Raw genomic sequence first — 14,805 nt, 5'->3', positions numbered from 1 at the left:
TTAATAGGCCTCTGTTTTCTTGAAATGTCATTACTTTTTATAGCTTTGAAATAAACTGTCCTGTCTGATTGTGTCAGTAAGAGGATGAGTCTTTCTAACTCAGAAATAAAGGAGTGTCAACAAGGACTGCATGTGTAACTGGCATCGGCTGGAGTATTAAGATTAATGGTGGCTTGTTTGCCCTCACAAATCCTTTCTTCTTAGGAACAAATACTTGTTCCATGGTGGTGTTAATCCTTCAATTTAGAGGAAATCCATCAGACTTTGTATATTGGTAGAGGAAGGAAAACAGTGCACAGGAGAAGGAATCACATCTGTGCCTTTGGGCTTTTTTAATTGCTTTGGTTCAACAAAGCATTTTAAAGATATTATTGGTGCTATGGCATCAGTGGTTCAGAACTTCATGTCTGATTTTAATCTAAAAGTTTTAGAGGAGGTCACTGAAAATGTTCATGTTATCTTTCTTCCTAAATTTCCAGCTCTCTTTGATACTACTGTGTCTTATTAGGGAGATGAGTTACTGGAAATGTCTTTCCACAGATGAAAAATTAAAGTATTTCTTTGGTCTGAATGAAAGCTTTGGGTCCTTGCGTTCCTCAGAAAATGAGGGGAAAAGTGTAAGGGAGAAATTCAATAGAGGAGTTAATACATCATTTACCAAAAAAAGTGAAAAACGGAAATTAAGCTTTTTTTGATGGTCCAAGCAGATTAGTCAATCAAACAATGACACTTCTCTGACTCACCACTTAAAATTAGTAAAGGAGTTATCATAGATTGTGTATATACAGTGATAAAAAAAAGGAAGCTTTTCATTTCGTTTTTACACTTTGATTTTTCCTTCTGTTTTCTGTTACCTGTATAGAAATCGCAATCCTTGGGGTGCTATTGAAGTGCTCTGTTATTATGAAGAAGTTGTGCTTGTGTCCTTATTGCTGTTTTCAGGCTGCCTCTTCAGGAGTTTTTTACTAGACATTTGTGCGTGGAAGACCTGGATATGTGATGCTTTATGGCCAAAATTCAGTAAAGGTTCCAGCTGCTAAATTTGTATCCAGAAATAAACACATTTAGGTCCACATCTCTGCTAAAGGTCTATCTTTCATAAAAATGGGACATGTTTCATGATCCCAGCATGAAAGATATTACAAAGAAATGACCAGCTCTTAATTCAGCTGCTTCTTACTTCACTTCAAGTTTTGAGGATGGATGCTGCAAGGTACTAAAACTGGTGTTTTTATTTTATTTTCCTTTTCTGAATTGGCATTCATAGATCACATTAATGCCTCAGGAACTTCTTCAAAGCCCAGAATAAAATGAGATGTGCTGTTCCTACGGTACATAGTGGCGGTCTGATGAAAGAAAGGAAAGGTAATTATATTTTTGCCACCCAAAATTATTGTCCCAATAAGTAGTGTTAGGAGAAGGTGCGCAAATACTTACAGAGTTATGTTTCCTTTGTTACTCCACTGTCCTGATTAGCATACACTACTTCCCACTACTCAGTGGCTATTTCCACAGCAGCTTTGCTGTTCTCTTTTTTTTTTTTTTTTTAATCTAGCTCCAGATAGTCCAAATTCAGGAAAACTTTATCATTTTTGCTGTGTATAAGTTCTCTGCTAAGACTTTGTTGAGGTCATTAAGATATGAATATTACTGAGACAGAATATTGAAAATACATTATCATGAAAACATTTTTCCTTTTCATGTTCTGTTGCTATTAGAGTAAATCTTCTTTGTCAAAAGGTTGTTGACTCAGCAAAGCTTGTACTTATGCAGATGCTGAATTACTTAAATTTAAAAGTACAATACTGGAAATCTTGTCTCACCTATAATACAGTTTAGAGCTGTTTTTCCCCAGCCTAGCCTTTAGTGAAATTGTTCATCTGGAATAACTAGGCAAAACTACCATACTGCTTTGTATTTGGGATCAGGTTTGGGTCTCTGTTCTTCATAATACCTTCTGTCATTAGCCGTAAGTCCTGGCATCTGTCACCATTACCTAGGAAAAAAAAAAAAAAAAGTTATTCGATCTCTACTTCTTCAACTTGAAAAGCAGGAGTGATTTTCCAGAATTGTTTGGCTACAAAACCGAGATTGCTGTACGATGAGCTTACAGTGTGCAGCAGGATGCACAGCAGGGGTGCTAGTTTCCAAAATGATCTAAGCATGACGGTGAAATAGAGGCATGGTTGTTGTTACGAGGAACAGGAGGTTTACCATTCTCCCTGTGCTTGCTTGAGAATATTGCCCTCTGTATTTTCGTATTTCCCCCAAAGCAAAAGCTGGCAACCAAGCCACTACAGATCAGCTGCTTTTGGTCACCCTGAGATCCCCTGGCTGCGTGGAAGCTGAGGACACACTTTAAGTCCAGCAGAAACAGGGAAGCTGCCTTCTCTCTCCTCTAATGCACAGTCAGTTGTGGGTTTCCTCCCAGCTTCCAGCACTGGAGTGGTTAAAGATGTGGATAACTGGTGCCGAGTGTAAGACGTACCCCTGGCTCGTTCTCCTTGAAACGTAGTGATGGAAGGCTGACTCCTTTCTCTGCTGCTTCCTGTAACAGCCATCACAAATAAATAAATAAATAAATAAATAAGTACTGCAGTACATACAACATTTCTGGTTGGAAGGAGCTTCTGGAAGATATCTAGTCCCACCTCCTTCTCACATGAAGGCCGACCACCAAGTTAGGCCGGATCACTCAGAGCTGCCTCCAGCAAGTCACGAGGGGATGGAAGGAGAGTCCACAGTTCCTCCTACTGTGGATATATTTTCCCTTGTCTCCGAACAGGATCTCCCTCACTACAGTTTGTAACTATTGCCTCTTGTCCTTCTACTGTGCATCTCCAAAAAACAATCTGGCCCTGTCTTCTCTGTAAGCTCCCTTCATGTGGGGTTATTGGCAATGAGAAGGCCTGAGCCTCCTCTCCCACTTCGTTTAGTCTTTCCACGTGTATTATGTGCTCCAGCCCTGAACCATGTGAATTCGTTCTTGTTTGTCAACATCTCCCTTGTACTGGGTGCTTCCCAAAACTGGACACGGAGCCCCAAGTGCAGCAGGGATGAATCTCTTCCAGGTGCCTCTGCTGAGGTTGCTCTGTACCAAGTACAGGACTTTGTGTGTTTTCTGGCAGCCTCCAGCTCCTGGATGTGGCTCTGACCAGCCAAACTCAGCATCCTGACATGCAGAAAAGCATCTTGACAGCTCTCCCTCCCTGATCTGAGGTCATCTACAAATCTGTCGAGAGCACATTGCATCCCATCAGCCAGGTCAAGATGGGAAATAATATCAGCTCCAGTACTGACCCCTGAGAAACATCCCTGGTAACCTCTTCTGAAACGTTCAAGCTCAGTACTAGTACTCTTTGGCTACAGTCAAATATATATACATATTTTATGCACGGCAAAAGAAAATGGCTATAGCAAGCAGGAGCTCTTTTTCCTTTGAAATAAGGAAGATCGGTTCTTAATGTCAGTTTTCTCTTTGAATGAGAACATTTTTCACTGCTTTTTATGGCAATGTAGTAGGACGGAATTAGTACATTAAAATATCAGAAAAGGATCATTCTTGTATTATTTTTGTATGCAATGTAACATTCAATTTTGTCCTAATAGGCTTACTGTTGCCCCTCATCTATTTCAGTTCAGCTGCAAAAAGTCAAAGGCCCTACTGCAGATATTCTAGACAATGTGCCCTTTTGAAAACCAGCTTATAACTCCCCATAACCAGTGGTACGGAACTGCCAATTCCCCTCCTGCTCTGCATAATATTGATGTATCCCTATGCCTGTGGAAGATGAGTGTGCTGAACCTCAGATGAGTTTGGCTGCCGAAAGGTTATGTGCGCTGAGTTGAAGCTTTTGGGGGAAAAATAAGGGGGACTTCTTCAGCATGCACTTGCGGTCTGGACAACAGCCCTCACACCATCACAGCCTCGGTCCCCTGTGATTTTTTTTCACTTATGTCAGTGCAATAAACTGACAGGTACAAATTTCTGTGGCTGTCAGCACGGCACAGCCGATATGAGAGCGAAGCATCGAGCCGTATGCCTGCTCTGCTTCCCGTGTCAGTTGTGTTCCAGCGCTCCTTGGTGCGGGATGAGGCTGGATGCTGGCGGGGAAGAGGTCGCCGGCTGATTTTTTGGTGCAGGCTGAGCTACCTGAAATACCTTGTTTTGATCTGTAAACTGAGCAAGCCGAGGATGAGACCCGTTGGGTCTCTGAAGCCATGTAATGCCATGGCCATTCATGGCTTTGATATGTAATGAGAGTGCTTCTCCCTTTCCTGTATAAAAAGCTTTTCCAAGTAGACCCAAGTTGACTTTTTCTCCTCCCTGATGCCACCTCCCCAAACAGCTGAGTTTTCCCAGGAGCATCACTGTTTGGTGAGGATTACACCCAGAGGAAATCCTCCTCCCCATGACCATCCCCACAAACGATACCATCTTCTCTGGGGTAAGCGTCTCTGTCCAGCTCCCCTCCTGGGACCTGATTCAAGGAGGGAATTGGCTGCCTGGATTTCTGTGGATGCTGCTGTGCAGTTGTGTTCCAGCATCTAAGCCCGATATTTGGCTTTTTCATATTTTTTATAATGCAAATGAAGGTGCTAAATAACAGTGCTTTGCCTCTGAGGAGTGCCCGGAGATCATGTTAGCTTTAGCCTAGGCTGGTTAATCATTGATGGAGAGGCAATAGTTCCTGGCCTGCCTTCTCCTTCCTTCCCTTGCTTTCATTCTCTCTTCCCAATATGAGGCTCAATTAATATGCTACATTATTTCAGGATAATACCTGAACTTAAAATATGCAAAATAAAGTTTTCAATTTTATGTCTTCAGTCACCTTGGCAGGGGGTATTTTTAGCCTGATTTCCACATGAATATTATATTATAAAAGGGCTGATTAAAACAAGGTAACACGACAGGATTGGCTCATAGTGAATGGATATATTATTTGTCCTGTTGAAAGGGCATCGCTGTAACCTTGCCTGCAATCCTGCAGAGTGGTTCCCCGTAAGTTATGTGCCATCTAACCTTCCCTGAAATTTATTCTTAACAATTGACATCAATGCAACAAAAGTATTTTATATTCTCTTTGGAGCAGGGGGTGGCAAGTAACCAGTCTTTCAAAGAAAAATCCAGTGCTCCCATTGATAAAACTGGAGATAGACAATTTAGATTTTTTTAAATTCTGGATTTCATCAGAGGAGTAAAAGAAAAGCATTGAAGGAATTTGGCAGTCAGAACAGTGAGCTTTTTGTTCTCATTTCAAAGGGTTTTGCCTTCACTTGAGTAAGGTATTTCATTTTTAAAGCAGATACTTGTTATAATGTGAGCCTATTATTTTAGAAAAATGACAGTGTTATCTTTTATATTGAAGATTTACAATTAACCGATGAAAAAGTTTCCTGGGTTAATAATAGCATCACTTTAGTAGAACATTCTTCAGCAGTAGATCTTGAAGTAGATACTGAAACCGAAGACATCAGGGTCATTCTTTGCACTCCATGGACGGGGAAACCAAGGCACAGAGCGAGCCACTGGTTTTCTGAGCATGCCAGTGGCATGGCACTAATCCAAACGCAGGTGTCCTGAATCCTGCTCCAGTGCTGTCTGCTCAATAGCATCCCTGCTTTGCATGCAGAGAGACAAGGGAAATCTGCAATTGGTTGTCTACTGCTTTGAAAAAGCGTCAAGGAAATACTGGAAATACAAGCTGCATGTGAAATCTCTTTGGACAGCCTGGTGCCAGAGGCTTTCACCCGAACAGCTCCCACCTTTAAGGAAACCTGTTTCTCTTCCCTCCCTTCTTTTCACAGAGCTTGTGATTGAAAAGTCTGAAGGAGAATTGCTGTGGTCACCCTATCGTTAATTATCACAGATGCTAGGACTTCGCTTCCTAATTTCTGCCCTGATCCCTGTAAATTCCAGTTGAAGAACTGCGGGATTTTCAGAAAGTTACAAGATTTATCTTAGAATTTTCCACATCCTTTAAAAATCAACCAGCCCTATGATCCATTTTTTTATTTCCCATTCTAATTTCTGTAGGTTTAACCTCCACCACTGGATGTCATTCTGCCTTTGCTGGAGTGGAACACCTTCCAATATCAAATAAATGAAAGTAGCCTCCAATATTGGTTCTCTGAGCGGATCTGGTGACCCAGGTGGTGCTTCATTTTTTTCTGCTTTTCAGTTTGTGCTCAGTGCCCAAGAACAGTGGAGATAAGGACACAACCCTTTTACGTTTTCAGTGTTAAAAGACTTTGAGAAAGTTGCTTCTCTGCCCCAGTGTACTGAACCTTTCCTCAAAAATGTGACTTCTTTCTCTGCTGATTTGAAGATTAAAAAAAGGCCAAAGGATATTTGCAGTCCTAACGACACGTAGAAAAAGTGGATGTTTTGCACTGATGCTATCAGCCGCTGTTATGGTAAGGATTGATGTGATTGAGGCTTTGACTAGTTTCTTTAGCTCAGGCACAAGTTAGGACTGCTGTAGACAGAGCTAGAGAGCTGAGGTTAAATATCTGTGCTGTGCTCATGAGATGTGGGGAGTTAGGAACGGAGACTTCTGTCTGGCAATTTGGGCAGGAAGCTACTTTCTAGCTTTCAGAAAATTGGGATTCTGCTATACTTCTGCACATCCTCCCGCCCCCTGTAATTGTACAGGATGGTGGCCAATTGCAACAGCATTTTAAGAAGGCCAAAAAGCTACAAAGTCATTACAATCCTACACGTCAGCTCAGGTGAAGATCTCAAAAGACCAGACAGAGATGGCTTTTTGTCCCTTCAGGGATCACGAGAGACAGAGCAGGATCTGGGGCGATTTGCAGGAGCGATGGTGTGGGACATGGGGCAGTGAGCACAGCTTTTGCAGGAAATTGGCCTTTTTTTCTTGTGCTGCTTACAGGAAAAGCTACTTTTTGTGTACTCCTGGGGGCATCGTACAAGGGAATGGCTGCAGCTGCGCAGCGTGTCAGGGTCGCTGCAGAGGGAGAGAGAAGGATGAATTCCCTGACCACATCCTGTGGTTTTGAAGAGGTTGTGGCAGGCTTGCTGGCCGGGGCTTGGTGGGAGAGAAAGATTTAAGCCCTTCAGCCTACGTGGCAATAAGACACAATTTAAAATTTGGTTCAAATTTTTGTTTTGCCGTTGATTCCTTTCATTCTCTGAAGGAAAAAGTGTTTGCAGCAAAGGGTTTGTTTAATGCAAGGTTTGTAGCTGATGAAGCCAGATCATCCTTGGGCTAACGAAGGCTGAGGCCCCTGGTCAGGCAATAGTGTGTGGTTTCTTTTGGCACAATTATTTTCGCTCGTTTGGTTCCACATGCAGGAAATGGAAGCGAGTGCCAAAGAGACGGTTAGGACAAGCTGTTTGTATCTGGTTTTAAATAGGAAACAGTTTCTCCATCCTTGATTTCTTTCTCACTTTATTTGAGCTATATTAAGTGAATGTTATGCACAAGCTATTTTCAGAAAGTGGTAATTATATTAAATTTTCTTCTTCCGGTATTCTTTCATTTTCTAATGTATTCAAATGCTGGTAAGATATTGTCCAGACAAGATGATGATAAAATCTGATCATCTGTTACTGTTTAGTAATGAAGGCAAAATTGGAAGATTGTGTAGCAACTTTAAAAAGCGTACTTTGACAGTTTTTATTTTATTGAAGTTGTTCTAGTCTATTATTTAACAAACCATCTCTTTATTGCTTAAAGAAGTGATTGCAATATTTCACAAGGAGCTCATTTTTCTTCAATTTCTATTCACTTGTGCAGCGTTCTTCTGATAGCTTTGTGCTCTGCTTCTCATGCTAATTCCTTTCACAGCAGCTGCTAGAGCATCTTAATGGTATTTGGCATTTCAGCCCCCTTCACTGCCTGCCATATACAGGGCAGCAGCACAACCTGGTCGAGCATATGTGTAACCTCTTCGGCACAGGCTGGTGGTAAATCTGGCCGCTCAGCTCCTGAGCCTGCAAAACTTTGCTCTAATATACTTTATTTATACGCATACCCCTTTTTAAGTCACAGCGTGTAGTGCAAATACCATAGCATCTTTTTAAGACCAAATTGGTATTGGTCCAGCGATGGCCAAAGCAAAATGTTTGTAGCAGAGGAAAGACGGATAATGCAACTAGAGTTTAGTGGTGGTAGACCATTGTTCCACCAAAGATGACAGTCAGTTTGCTCTCTGATGTTTTAAATCTAGTGAGCGATATGGTGAAAACTGTATTAATTCACATGAAGATCTGCCTTGATGTGAAAGTCTTGGCGGGGAGTTCCACGGGTTAACGGAGTAGAGTCTGCATGTGCTGCTTTACCCTATCAATTTTTATCTTTTAGTTTTACTGATAGATCTTCTGCTTGTATAGTCAGGAGAAAGTGAGCACGAGAGTCCAACCAACTTTCTCGTTCTTTTTCTGCTGTTCAATTATCAGTGGTTTTTCTTTTCTCCTCCATAAAGAATCTAATGAAACGGTTTTCTATGTCTCTGCAAACAACAGCAGGCAAATTTCATTTAGGCTTCAAAGGTCTGTTAGGTCTAGCTCCAACCCTGCAACCGTTTATCTCCTTTTCTTTACACGTATGGATGTGGTGATTGTCCCCCTCTGCTCTGCCCTCGTGAGGCCCCACCTGGAGTCCCGTGTCCAGCTGTGGGGCCCCCAGCACAAGAAGGACGTGGGGCTGTTGGAGCGAGTCCACGGGAGGGCCACGAATAGGATCAAGGGGCTGGAGCACCTCTCCCACGAAGAAAGGCTGAGAGAGCTGAGGATGTTCAGCCTAGAGAAGAGAAGGCTCCAGGGTGACCTTACTGCAGCTTTTCAATACTTCAAGGGGGCTGATAAAAAAGATGGAGAGCAACTTTTTGCTCAGTCAGATAACGACAGGACAAAGGGGGGATGGATTTAAACTACAAGAGGGGAGATTTAGATTAGAGGTTAGGAGGAAATTCTTCACTCAGAGGGTGGTGAGGCCCTGGCACAGGCTGCCCAGAGAAGCTGTGGGTGCCCCATCCCTGGAGGTGCTCAAGGCCAGGCTGGATGGGGCTTTGGGCAACCTGGGCTGGTGGGAGGTGTCCCTGCCCATGGCAGGGGGCTGGGACTGGATGGGCTTTAAGGTCCCTTCCAACCTAAACCATTTTGTGATTCTTTGAAGTTTTGGAATTTTACAGTTGCTAATTTAGGGTGTAACAACTTGTATTTGCTTCCCAAGCTGTCAAAGGAACTTGTATATAGGCTAGAAAAGGAAGATAAGGAGTTGTCCTCTCTTAGTACGTCCTGTTTTTGTCTGTGAAGGGCATCTCTTATGAAAGGATTCTCCTCTTTATATCCTTCTGTGTTGCCGTAGGAAAGTCAGTCCTGAACAGAGGCTGGCAGTCAGTAGTTGTACACAAGGAAAGCTGAGCTGTATTTCCTCAACCACCTTGTTTGTTCTCAAGCTGGCTTGAAGACTTTGCCACCAAAGAGCCATTTTACACTCAGTGCCCCGTTCACGTGTCTGAAAGCCAAACCCACTGCACAGGGCATTTTGTCTGTCTACTTTCTGCTCTGAAGTTGCTGTATGCTTCTCTTGGCTGTCAGTTCTGAGATTCTGGCTTTTTACAAACTAAAAAAATGAAATTTCTGTTACGTACTGTGTGGTCTGGGCGATCCACAGGTTGGTGTATCATTTGGTTATATTTGTTCTCACAGCCGCAAGCCTTCTGATATTTCTTTTCACAATAGCTCTATATTAAGTTTCCCATTACTATTACTGTTATTATTTTTAATATTGGTGCTGATGCTGTATTTGTCAGGTGGTTTCTATGCAAGATGCTTTTCCCAGTACCTTACTGTACCTTACAATTTCCATGTCATCACCACACATCCAGAGCCAGATTTTAATCGTGCCAGATTGTAATGCCCAGTGCTTTACTTCAGGTAGGCAGCAATATGTTTAAGGTTTGGTGTGTTCAAAACTGTGTTACAGAGATGAGATTTTCCTGCCCTGGCCCAAAGGTAACTTTGGGAGGGGGGGAGTCATGCTCCAAGCCCTCCTCGCCTCTTCCAGACCTGTTTCCAAGCGGAGCCTGAGCAATACATGCAGTGTTGTGATGTTGCCTTGATGCTCACTAGCATTTCTTGTGGATGGTAAAAGGCACTTTCAATAAAAAAGTACTTTTTTTTCCCCCGCATACTTTTTTGAGGGTTGCCGCTGGGGTAATCACTCTAGTGGAACCGGAAAGGTGTCGTGCTGCAGTTGTTTTCATATTTATGGGTTGCTCTCTTTGGCTATTATTTTACTTTTACTGGGTCCACTATTGTATTTCCCAGTCGGAGCTAAACGCTCCCGAGCCCTGGGGATTTTTGCAATTATTGCTACTGACAGAGCAAACAGGAGCAAGGAATCTGAGCCGTTGCTATAGAGGCTGTATATAACACGATACCCGTGGAGCACTGGGCATAATAACCATAACATGAAAAATGAGCTATTGATTCTCTGCCCACTTCGAGGGAATGAAAAATTTCCTCCCAGTCCGTGAGGCAGTGCGCTGACAGCATCCTCCTCCTAAGTGCTTGTCTGCCGAGGTCTGACTCCGTCCTCTGGTCACCATTTAGTTTGGGCTAATGAAAATGCATGTGCATTTGAGGAGAAAACCTGTCATGTGCTTATTTTGCAGCTGTACAGCGTTACCTGTGCAAAGGTTTCGTGGCACTTCGCAGGCATGGAAGGCTCGGTCTCGACTTCGTCGGGTACCGGTCCTGCCGTACGTCTCGGGGAGGAGCGAGGGCTGAATCACAGAAAGCGTCAAGAGGCAATTCTGGCATCCTTACTCATTCAGAGCATTGCTTCAATCTCTGCACGGTCCCACTGTGCATAAACGTACTACTTGATGTGAGCAAAGATGTCACGGGTTTAGCAATTGTAGCGTAATCATACAGGAAATCTTTGGGAAAGAGTAGCCCCCGAGCCTGTGTCGTAAGGAGAGACAACAGAAGAAAGGATCTCTTCCCCTCCTCACGAGCTAAAATTCAGCTGTTTCCTTTGAAGTGATAAACTGTTTACTCAGGCTTGAAGTGTTGCTTTTGTTCCCATTATTGGGATTCTCAGCAGTGCCCTGCGCAGTTTTGCTCCGGTGTCTTCCACGTGTGGCCTGGGGGCGATGGCCCACGGACACATCTGCCACCAGAACTGATAGCAGTTTTCCCTTCCTTCATATCCCCTCTCGCTGGTTTTAGGCACCAAGTATAGGGCAAAGAGCCTGTACAAGGCAGCATTAGCTCTTTGTGGGCAGCTGAAAGCCGTGTGTATATCAGTAAAACTTGGCTGCTCGCTTTGCTGGCGTTGGTGCCAGCGTTTTCTTTGGTTTGCTCCATGCAGATTTGGGACCTTGTGTTTCGTTTGGAATTTTGCTCGGGACTGAACCCAAGTTCAGGAAACGACGCTGCCAAGTTTTCTCCGGTTTTGTGTCAAGAGCAACTTTGGATTAAAGCTGGCACTGAACGAGGCACGTGATCTAACTCCCATACTGTCTCGTACATTGAGGAAAGCTTGCCTCGTCTAGCCGAAATGGAGTCAGACAGAGGGTGTTAGATATTCCTGGTGTAAAACCAAAGTAGCTGCCCTGGATGTTTTCACCCTCTCTTCTACTCTTGTTCAGCAAACGTCTCACAGAAAAACATTTGTGGAACAAACCTTCAGTGTGAAGGTTGTGTATGGCTTTTTCTTTCTCTCTTTCCATTTCTGAAGTAGCACATTCAAAGATGACTCTGCCCTTTTCGAGTGTGTGGTTGAAGGAAATAAATACAAGAGAAGTAGATGAAGCCCAGTGGTTGAATGCCAGGTGTCTGGAGCTGCTACATAGACTTGGGGACTTCCCAAAAGATGCCTTTGATCCCCTCTTTGGAAAGCTTAAACTGCTCTGCTGGGCGCTGTGCTGTAGGCTGTCACCTGAGGGTAATATATAAGAAGCCACTGGAAGTGTTTGATGTGTCAGCATTTCTGTTAGTACAAATTATTAACAAGAAGATTGATTTTTGGACTGAATTCCTTTTTCCCTCTCAGGGAGAGGGATGATCTCACTAAAGGTATCTCGCCCTTTATTTAGGTATTTCAGCACTCTTTGTCACATACCAAAAGAGGCATCTCTAAAGAGGATTGGGATGGCATTTTTAAATGTGTCGTCAATGAAATCGGTAGTGTGAGACTCACAAACATGAGCAGTGGGTCTATGCAACCCCACAAACACTAAGGAGGAATGGGTACATGACCACTCTGTATCTGCAAACACTCCCCTAAATGGTATATCTGTACAGCAACTCATGCCAAAGCATCCGTGTGCCACCACGCTGAACATGTGTGCCCAGAAGCTGGATCTCCAAAACTGGAGAACCTCTTCCATGGTCTTCTGTTGAGCATTGCACAGAGAGGAGACCTCGGGCACGGGCTGTTAGATTTTATGGTCCCGGCTGTAGTGCCTGTCATAGCAGCTCATGCAAAATATCCGTGCTATTGGCAGGAACGAATTTGCCAAAATCAGGACGACCGAGACAGATGTTGCAGGGCGTATTTTTGTTTTGGATGGAGATCCGACTCCCACATATAACCAGCAAGTTTTATTTTTAGCATTTGGATGCAGAGTGATAAACAGGCAAGAAAAAATAACAACCTCAAGCTCCATTTTCAAATGTATAGAGATACCACGGTATTTCATAGAGTTTCTGCTCTCTCTTGTCCTGTCAGTGCGTGTCCCTGAGCTCGGTGCTGAAACCTTTTGCTTTCCCTCTTGGGCTGCTCAAACCACACCTGAGTGATGCTGAGCAGCAAGGAAAACTGCGGTGTGTGACCTACCCGCTTCACTTAGAGCAAACCAGGTTCCCAGAGTTTTCAGAGTCCTCAGGCACAGTCCTCAGGCTATTTTTAGTCTGATTTCTCTGTTAGGATCCCGGAATTCTGTGCTCGCTTCATCTGGAGTACGACAGAAGTCTTTTGATTAATTTCAGAGGCAAAGCTCCTTGGAATAAAATTTGGATTAATAATGGAAATACATTAAAAATTTATACGAGAAACAGGAATTTATGTCTCTCTGGGAACTTAAATTTAAATACAGTCTACCTGAAACAGACACTCAGAATGTAATAAACACAAGATTCACGTTGAATGTATGTGCCCTGTTGAGTTTTCCAACTGTTTTGCTTAAAAATGTTCCTATATAGTAGTTGGTTACCATGATTCTCTCTCACAGCCATTTCTATTTTCTGGCGTAAATAAACCCACTCCCTGCAGGTTTTTCATTGGTAAGGTGGAAGTCCCTTTACCTTTCTTGTTACCATCTACTGACCTTTTTTTGACCAGTTGGCCTGTGCTGAGTCTTGAAATTTGGGCCCAGACCAAACCTGCTGTTCATGACAAATGTTGCCGAATGCAATGGAGCAATTTTAAGTTGCATGGTCGTAATCCTGAGTAGCTCCTTCCAGCTTGAATTACTTTTCCTTTACTTTCTAGATTTTTTTTTTTTTCATGGAATTGTTTTGTCAGTGAAAATATTTTCTGGACATCCAGTCTCACCCTCGTGGGAGAGGTCTTTGAAATATTCTGAAATATTTTTGGCAAAAGGCACCAGATTACCAATGATCAATCTCTCTGAATACAGATTTCCAATGATCTTTGAATCACATGTGCCACATACAGTTTTAGGCCTCAAATGGAAAGGTAGCTAATGAGCTGCTATGGAAAAGGCTGTCATTGCTGTTCTTCTATCCCAGCTGGAACCAGGAAACTCTGGGATTATCGATAAGTATCTTCTGGTTCAGCCCTATTTTGTAGTCAGCCTTTGGGCTCAGAGCAATGATTTGAGAGAAGCTAACCCACAAAAATTGCGTATCTGTGACGATATGAAACCCTGAGGTAGTATATATTTTAAAGTTGGGTGTAAGAAAGTGAAAACAGGTGATGCGATTTAATTCTGGGGTATAAACACGGCCAAATCAAGAGCTTGAGAGCGTCAGAGCCGGCTCAGTGACTCGGCATTGCAAAGGGGAAATTGTGTTCTGGATCAATATGTATGTTGTTTTGTTTTATTTTTAAAAAAAGGGGGTTGTGTGGGCCAAATGCACTAATTTACCACTGGGAAGGCATAGCACTTTTTGAATTTCATTGTGCCTATGCAAGTTGAAATGGAAACTATCATTTTAATGTTAAGCAGTACCTTTTTTGTTGCACTGCAAGATCTAGTTTCTGCATGCTTTTCCAGTAAGTGCTGGACTTAAATCAGATTTGAATCTTACATATCAATCTTGTTCCTTCTTCCAACTATCTTTCATTCCAGTTTGCTTCTTGCCTTTTACATCGCTCCTAAAATCTATTTAGTTTTTGTGCTCTGCTTAATATACTCTCCCAATATTTAATTTGTTGGAGGTTAACAGCATTCTGATTGAAACTTCCATCAGCTCAGAAATTGTATCAAAGGAGAAAATGATAGACGAGGGAAATCTAAGGTATTTTTAAATCTAAAAGGCTAATTTAGACTAAATGCAAAATGGATGTGAACAACTGCCCTAGTATTTTCACAATAGCCAACCAGACACCATCGGAAGAAAAAGTACTAATATCTTCATTTCTTTTTGTGTGACAACATTGGCAGGTACTGATATAGGAGGCAAACTAACTCATTTGAACTAAATTGGGTAGTTCAAACCGAACAAAAGACATTCAGCTGCAGTTTCATAATACATGGTACAGAGACCCTGGGATCCTGAACAGCAGTGTGTGAAATTGCCTCGGAACCGCATGTGTTTGTCAAATTATTGTTGTGGTTTTTTGTTTTTTGTTTTTTTTT

General features: G+C 42.7%; 1 protein-coding gene across 6 annotated transcripts in view; it reads left to right on the top strand.

The window, feature by feature from the left end:
- TRAPPC9 (trafficking protein particle complex subunit 9) overlaps nt 1-14,805 on the top strand; it is a 556,529-nt gene that overhangs the window by 399,875 nt on the left and 141,849 nt on the right. The gene's annotated exons all lie outside the window — the stretch shown is intronic.

Source organism: Anser brachyrhynchus (genome assembly GCF_964034855.1).
Source record: "Anser brachyrhynchus genome assembly, chromosome: 2".
Taxonomy (NCBI): domain Eukaryota; kingdom Metazoa; phylum Chordata; class Aves; order Anseriformes; family Anatidae; genus Anser; species Anser brachyrhynchus.
This window is presented reverse-complemented; position numbering and strand designations above follow the sequence as displayed.